The sequence below is a fragment of the Sapajus apella genome, unplaced genomic scaffold (assembly GCF_009761245.1).
Source record: "Sapajus apella isolate SASKATOON/1434 unplaced genomic scaffold, GSC_monkey_1.0 scaffold8, whole genome shotgun sequence".
In the NCBI taxonomy this organism is placed as follows: domain Eukaryota; kingdom Metazoa; phylum Chordata; class Mammalia; order Primates; family Cebidae; genus Sapajus; species Sapajus apella.
In genome coordinates, this window is record NW_022436948.1 from 24,512,061 (window position 1) to 24,520,686 (window position 8,626).

At 36.1% G+C, this 8,626-nt stretch overlaps 1 pseudogene across 1 annotated transcript; it reads left to right on the forward strand.

The window, feature by feature from the left end:
• The first annotated feature begins 2,945 nt into the window (after positions 1-2,945).
• On the forward strand, positions 2,946-5,916 carry LOC116550942 (annotated as a pseudogene). The gene has a single exon (XR_004268631.1). The product of XR_004268631.1 is annotated as a eukaryotic translation initiation factor 2 subunit 3 pseudogene (transcript).
• Positions 5,917-8,626: the final 2,710 nt, after the last annotated feature.

Genomic DNA, 8,626 nt, shown 5'->3' on the forward strand with positions numbered 1-8,626 from the left:
TTTAGCATAATATTAAAGACATGTAAAATCTTTTAAATTGTGGGGACCTCAAAGTCCTTGTTAGCCACATAACCAAGGAGTTAAAAGATGAAACACTTCATGTTTAAATTTTCATTTCCCATTTTTCTATTTTGTTTACTATTTCATTTTGATCCATTTTCTCATCTCATTTTTCAATATCAAGGGAAATTAGATATGTTTCTAAAATGATGATTTTGAGTACATTTCTATTCCAGAAGACAATGTGTATTTTTTTTTCCTCTTAGAAAGCTCAGCACATGACAGGAAACCTCAGGTATAATTAGAACAAATAATAATTTGAATCCTAATAGATATAGACATTCATTGTAATTAATGCCCTTCAAAATCCAGATTAAAAACATTATAGGAAACTGCATTTTCTAGAATATAAAACAAGGAGCTTAAAAAAATCACATTAACAGAAATATAAAGTTTTTCAGTTGCTCCTAAGTTATAACGTTTTTAGTGAATCATGTAGCTTCACCTGTACCTTTTTTTTTTTTTTTAATTGAGACAGAGTTTAGCTCTTGACACCCAGCCTGGAATGCAATGGCTCCATCTTGGCTCACTGCAACCTCCGCCTCCTGGGTTCAAACAATTCTCCTGCTTCAACCTCCTAAGTACCTGGGATTACAGGCAGACACCACCATGCCAGGCTAATTTTTGTATTTTTTTTTTAATAGAGACAGGATTTCTCCATGTTTGTCAGGCTGGTCTTGAACTCCCGACCTCAGGTGATCCGCCCGCCTCAGCTTCCCAAAGTGCTGGGATTACAGGCGTGAGGCACTGCGCCTGGCCTACCTTTTTCTTTAATATAAATATTACAAAGTAAAGTTTTATTGACACTAAGTGAATGATTTCACAAAGTACTAAAATCAGGAGTACTATCAGTCCTGGAAGTATTGAGCAATATCTATCATGAGCACAATTAAGGAGCAGGATCTGAGCATATGACACAGGAGAGAGGCAAGTGTGAACCAATGCAAGGCACCAACAGTGCTATGGCGGCTTGTGGACTGCCCCACCAAGCTTGATGGGGTGAGCTATTAGAGCCTGAAACATAGCCTGTGTCCTGGCCTGGTGTTGTACTATGCCTTTTGTCTTTAAAATAGGTAGCTTTGGGTCTCCAAAACGTGTGTTTCTCTGGCTATCCCAAGAGTGGGGTGGAAATTTTGTTCCAGAGGTAACATACAAGGTCATAACAATTCTAAAGGAGGGTGTTAATGAAAGAATATCTTATTGTATAATAATGATATATATATTTTAAAATACTATGTTTATGTTAAATTATTATTTTTAAAGTTCAAATATGAATCTATTAATTATTTTCTTATCATTAATTACTATTTGTGAAACTCAAGTTAAAACACATAAGTTTGTTGAAAGTCTTGGATCATGAAGCTGCTTATTTTGGGGGCACAGTCAGGGATATTTACTGTTTTGGATTAATACATGGGGGTGCCTGTCTCATGTCACCCACGCAACTGCCACTCTCACTCTGTTCATTTGGAATTTCACTAATAATCTTTGATAAATTATGTAGTTTAAATATATAAATTAGAAATTGAATAGAAATAGAGAAAGAAGTAATTTCCATTTTAGATCCTGTATATTTAGCATAGATAAGTTTATCAATCTTTTTCTTTTGAAAAAAGGAAAATAAAATCAATATTAATATATAATCACTACTTTGTGAAAATTTATTAATTTTTTGGACAAATTGCATTCCACAAAATCTTATTGGGAGATGTATTCTATTATTTTTATATTAAATGTGATGTAAACTGCTTGCTTTATATAATTACATTTTACCTTTGAATAATCCATTTTCTTCCTAATTTTCTAATAATGTGAGCAATATATACAAATATATCATCAAATTTATTCATAACATATTTATATATGAATAACCCTATCTTTTTTATATTTCTATCATAAACTCTACTGTGTATGATATTCTTTGTTAATATTCAGGTAAGTAGTTTATATTTAATTTTATGGTAAATGATAATATTTGATATCAAAGTTTTGTCTTTTCATAAAGTGAAATGTAACATTTAATTGATTGTCTATGCTTTGTATCCATTTGTTAAATAAGATTTAGCCATGACTTGAAAGTTGGAAAGAATGAAGGTCTTGCATTTTCACATTTGTTCTCTGATACATGTTTTCAGTTTTACCCCTAGCTATTAGTAAATTCAGATACTGAGTGAACTTTAGTGGTGTACATTTGTCCCAGAAAATGGTCCATTGAGTTTACTTTTTAAGAGATCTCAACAGAAAGTAAAGCATTAACAGCAAACTTAAACTCCAAAATAGAAAAAAAAAAGTAATAGAAACATGTGTTTATGAAGTATTTAAAGAACAAGAAATATCTGTTGCATTCTTTTTGCTATCACTGATAATTATCCTTATTATGTAATTCAATACAAAGAATTGCAATGTGACAAAGAAATTTCAGTTGTAGGCCCTGGATACTCAGTTTGTTTGCCCGTCTTCTTAGAAAAAAACATGCACAATATCTTGCATTCATCAACAAATTTCAAGATTAATGTGTAATATCACACAAAAGACCAAGGTATAAAACAAAACGGCCAGGTGCGGTGGCTCACACATGTAATCCTAGCACTTCGGGAGGCCAACACAAGTGGATTGCTTGAGCTCAGGAGTTCCAGACCAGTCTGGGCAACATGATGAAACCCCATCTCTACCAAAATGCAAATTAGCTGTGTGTGGTGGTAAGCGCCTGCGGTCCCAGCTACTCAGGAGGCTGAGGCACAAGACTTACTTGAACCCATGAGGTGGTGGTTGCAGTGACCTGAGATGCCCAAATGCTCTTCAGCCAATCTCAAATTTGTTCAAGATATTGGAGTTATAAAAAGAAGAGTTAACACTAACAGTGTTATTAACAGTGCGAGCTCTTTTGGCAAGATGGCGGGAGGAGAAGCTGGAGTGACTTTGGGGCAGTCGCATCTTTTGCGCCAGGATCTCACCACCTTGGATGTTACCAAGTTGATGCCACTTTCACATGAAGTTATCAGCAGACAAGCCACAATTAATATAGGTACAATTGGTCATGTAGCTCATGGGAAATCCACAGTTGTCAAAGCTATTTCTGGAGTTCACACAGTGAGGTTCAAAAATGAACTAGAAAGAAATATTACAATCAAGCTTGGATATGCTAATGCTAAGATATATAAACTTGATGACCCAAGTTATCCTTGGCCAGAATGTTATAGATCTTGTGGAAGCAGTACACCTGATGAGTTTCCTACGGATATTCCAGGGACCAAAGGGAACTTCAAATTAGTCAGACATGTTTCCTTTGTTGACTGTCTGGGCCACGATATTTTGATGGCTACTATGCTGAATGGTGCAGCGGTGATGGATGCAGCTCTTCTGTGGATAGCTGGTAATGAATCTTGCCCTCAGCCTCAGACATCTGAACATCTAGCTGCTATAGAAATCATGAAACTGAAGCATATTTTGATTCTACAAAATAAAATTGATTTGGTAAAAGAAAGTCAGGCTAAAGAACAATATGAGCAGATTCTTGCTTTTGTCCAAGGTACAGTAGCAGAGGGAGCTTCCATTATTCCAATTTCGGCTCAGCTGAAATACAATATTGAAGTTGTTTGTGAGTACATAGTAAAGAAAATTCCAGTACCTCCAAGAGAATTTACTTCCGAGCCCCGCCTTATTGTTATTAGATCTTTTGATGTCAACAAACCTGGCTGTGAAGTTGATGACCTTAAGGAGGGTGTAGCTGATGGTAGTATCCTAAAAGGAGTATTAAAGGTGGGCCAGGAGATAGAAGTAAGACCTGGTATTGTTTCCAAGGATAGTGAAGGAAAACCTGCATGTGTAAACCAATGTTTTCCAAAATTGTATCGCTTTTTGCGGAGCATAATGATCTGCAATATGCTGCTCCTGGCGGTCTTATTGGAGTTGGAACAAAAATTGACCCCACTTTGTGCCGGGCTGACAGAATGGTGGGGCAGGTACTTGGTGCAGTTGGAGCCTTACCTGAGATATTCACAGAATTGGAAATTTCCTATTTCCTGCTTAGACGGCTTCTAGGTGTACGCACTGAAGGAGACAAGAAAGCAGCAAAGGTGCAAAAGCTGTCTAAGAATGAAGTACTCATGGTGAACATAGGGTCCCTCTCTACAGGAGGAAGAGTTAGTGCTGTCAAGGCCGATTTGGGTAAAATTGTTTTGACCAATCCAGTGTGCACAGAGGTAGGAGAAAAAATTGCCCTTAGCCGAAGAGTTGAAAAACACTGGCGTTTAATTGGTTGGGGTCAGATAAGAAGAGGAGTGACAATCAAGCCAACAGTAGATGATGACTGACGAACACCAGTTAAATAATACATTTGGATGGAGTTGGAAGATGGAATTTCTCTTAACAACCAAGGAATTTATTTTCAAAGCAATATTAGGGAATTTATTTACAGTTTGTTACCTTAGTAGATAGCTATAAGATTATTCTCATGTTTTTGGCTATGAAGACTTAGGGACTGAAATGAATATAAAAGTTGGCGTAATGTTGGATTGAATCTATATTTTGACAGAAGCATTCCCATATAATGTCACAATTATATATCATGCAGTTTTTTTCTGCATGTCTTGTTTTGTTTTGTTTTTGAGACCCGCTTTGCCACCCAGGATGGAGAGCGGTGGCCTGATCTGCAACCTCTGCCTTCCGGGTTCAAGCAGTTCTCCTGCTTCAGCCTTCGAAGTAGCTGAGATTACAGGTGTGTGCCACCACACCTGGCTAATTTTTGTATTTTTAGGAGATACAGGATTTTGACATGTTGGCCAGGCTGGTCTCTCCTGACCTCAGGGTGATTACCCCACCTCAGCCTCCCAAAGTGCTGGGATTACAGGCGTAAGCCACCTTGCCCCGCCCATATCATACAGTATGAAATGAATTTTTGCTACAACCAGCCTTTGCTGTAGCACACACAAACACATATATATATACCACTGAAACTCATTTTCATGATTCCTCTTTGAATAGCTCCAAGCTGATGGACTGTTGTACCAATGAAAACTTAAAGAGACAGATTCTCCTTGAAGACCTTCTCCCTTTTCTTTGGCCCCATATTTTATATTGCTTTATCTTTGAAATTTTGCATGAAAAGAAAATCAATGGGTTCAAATGAAATTGTTCTTTAGAGATTTTAGAAATTGTTCCTATGGACAAATCTTTTTCTTCCCTTGCTCTTCCTGGCCTGAAACACAGGAAACCAGAGTCAGAAGTTATCTTTCTTTCCCTGTGATGGCTTGAAATTTTTTCAGCGTTGTTTTATGCCTGAAATCCAATAGTCTTCCTCTGTTGGAAAATACTGTTATACCTAATAATTCTAGATGAGTAACAAAGATCTTTCTAGGCCTTCATTTTATGTGTTTTCTTAACTGTTATATTATGATTATAACACACATTGTAATATTACTAATTTTTGAACATTCCAAAAGGCCAAGAAGTAAAAGATGTTAGAAAGCAATAACTGAGTCAAGATGCCCCACAGAGATTCTGGGTTAATTGTTGTGATTTAATTGGCTTGGAGTAGAATTCAGGCATTTAACAACTCTCCTCAGTGTGGAGAAATTTAGAGACTTGAGAAGTAGGTATATTAAATTACAGAATCTCACTGAGTTTTGATAGTCTGATAATACAGTTTGCTTTGCTTTTCTTAAATTTGTATTGAGATGGGATTTGAAACATATTGTGCTCTTTTGAGTGTTGAAGTTGCATTGTGGAAGTTGAGAACCCCTGGCTATGGGTTATCTAAGTTGATGTTTTGAGGACGCATATTAATGTTACATACTTGGCTGACTTTGAAGGTTGTGTTGTAGCATGAGGAACACAAATAAACAATTCTACATCAAACGTTAATTAAAAAAAAAAAAAAACAGCAGTGCGATAAAATGGAGAATATTACCAGAGAACAGAAATAAACAGGAAAAAATCAAATGGGAATTCTAGAGCTAAAAAAGTTTGAATTAGATCTAGCAATCAACCATCTCAGATGATAATTTCATTATACTGAAAGTTACATCAATAGAAAACAACCAGAGAGAAGTACAAAAAAAAAAAAAATGAATGAAAATACAGAAAAAAAAAGGTATAACATCAGGTTACCAGCCTTGGCAAACAGAACATAATTCCACTGGGCTACTTAGCAACATGCAGTAAAATAAAACTTTCCTTGGAGCTACTCCACTGGAGCAAAGGCTCTTAGTGATGTTGGACCATCGTTCCAATGAATTTTTAAATTATTTCATGAAGGGAATGTGCATTAGTCTCTCTTAATGGAACCTGGTCAGCCATTGAGTTGATGGGATGAATCCATTCTAGCATCCCTACTTCTCTGAATCTTTTTACTTCTCATTCACTATTCTGTGAAGACACGCAGGAGAATGGTTAGGGAAAGATTTTGCTAGCCAGACTTACTGTTTTTAAATTTTTCTGGGGTATTGACCACTTTCCTAATCTCAGGAAACTTATTTAATGACTTCAGGGAAACTCGGTTTCTCACCTGTATAGAAGATAAAATAATATAACCCACATGACAGCAGTTTGGGAAGGGCAGAGTAAGTTAACACCTGCAAAGTGATAAGAAATATACTCACACATTCTAAGATCTGAATATTTCTCTGTTACTTTTATTATCTTTTTATCTACATTCCTAAGCACAATATTTGGAATTCAAATATTTTAAATAATGTGAAGACATATATAGCACGTATTACATTGAGGCATTTTTCTAACATTTTGCTATATTAACACATTCATGTCTCAAAACAACTCTGCAAAGTGGATAACTCAAGTATTCCTTTCCATAGCCCATGGCAATGAAAATAATAGAAAACATAAGAATAGGGAATGGTCAGAAGCCATGCTCAGTATGTTTATGGGGGAGTTGAACAATGAGAACACATGAACACGGGGAGGGGGGATCACACACCTGAGCCTGTCGGGAGGATGGATGTCAAAGGGAGGGAGAGCATCAGGACAAATACCTAATGCATGTGAGGCTTAAAACTTAGATGATAAATTGATACATGCAGCAAGCCAGCATGGTACATGTGTACCTGTGTAAGAAACCTGCTCGTTCTGCACATGTAACCCAAAACTTAAAGTAAAATAAAATTTAAAAGAAGAATGTAGTGGAATTAATCTTTCTTTACTAGGTAATTTGCCTCTGAATGATCATAAAAGAAGAACCTATCATTGTTTATAAAGATAAATGCACTGGTAACAAGAGTGAATAGGTTCAGTGTTGTGGACTGATGTATTGAAATTTGTTAATGTTACTTGAAAACCACTTCTTATTACATGCACGTTTGGCAGTTGCACAGTAGCATCATTTTCCAATAAGGCAGATTGTGATGTATAAATACAATAAAGGTATGTTGGAAGTAATGGACTTATGTACAGAGATGACTCTAAAAGTTCACATGGAGAGATAAGAATGTAAACAACTGGGAAAAAAAGAACTGCGAATCCATGTGCTGCCACGTTAGCTTCATAATAACAGCATTCTAATGTATCTGCACCATGAGTGATTCCAGTGCTGGGCAGAAGCTGACTTTTCTCATCTTATGAGAGCCAATTTGGGGTATTTCTTCATATTTTGGGATAACTGCAGAGACATCAGGTTGGTAGCATAAATTTTGTCTTGGAGAAGTACTTACTTCACATAAAATGGAAGGTGATATAATTCAAGAAATTCTACATTAGAATGCAAATTATAAAGCATTTATCTGCATACTACTGAATGTAATATAGGATAATTTTTAAAATACAGGTATGTATTTATTTTCTGAGTGTCTTCAATAATAGTTATATGGAGCAAAACAAACAAATACACACAAAGAAACTTTTGCTCTACACTTCTATTTGCAGGGTATGTAATGATTTGTTTTCAACCTGTTATGAAAGTTAGATATCCATAGCAATTTTATTGGCTGGGTGCAGTGGCTCATGCCTGTAATCCCAGGACTTTGTGAGGCGAAGGCAGGTGGGTCACCTGAGGTCAGGAGTTTGCAAACAGCCTGGCCAACATGATGAAACTCTGTCTCTACTAAAAATGCAAAAAAAAAAAAAAAATTAGCCTGGCGTTGAGGCAGGCACCTGTAGTCCCAGCTACTCTGGAGGCTGAGACAGGAGAATCACTTGAACCCAGGGGTCTGAGATTGGCAGTGAGCCGAGATCGCACCACTGCATTCCAGCCTGAGCAACGTAAGAAGAGTCTGTTTCGGTTTTTAAAACTAATAAATAAATAAATAATTGTCATTGTTAAATACTGCTTTAATTCCAAACCCAATTTATTATCGTTAGAAATGTGCTTACATAAAGGCTAGAATGGCTGCATTTTTCTTGTTAGGAATTTGATTCTACATAGGCTAGACAGGTTACAGAGGCCTAAAATGGATCCCTTTTTATTTGTATTTCAAAGATTTTGTATGCTAGTTTAATATATATATTTTAAAATGTCTTTTTATTAACCTATTCCTTATTTGGTTCAGTTTGGGGAATTCATCGCTCCATGTAAAAAAGTCAATAAAATTTTCAAGTGCTACTCAATGTTTCAAAA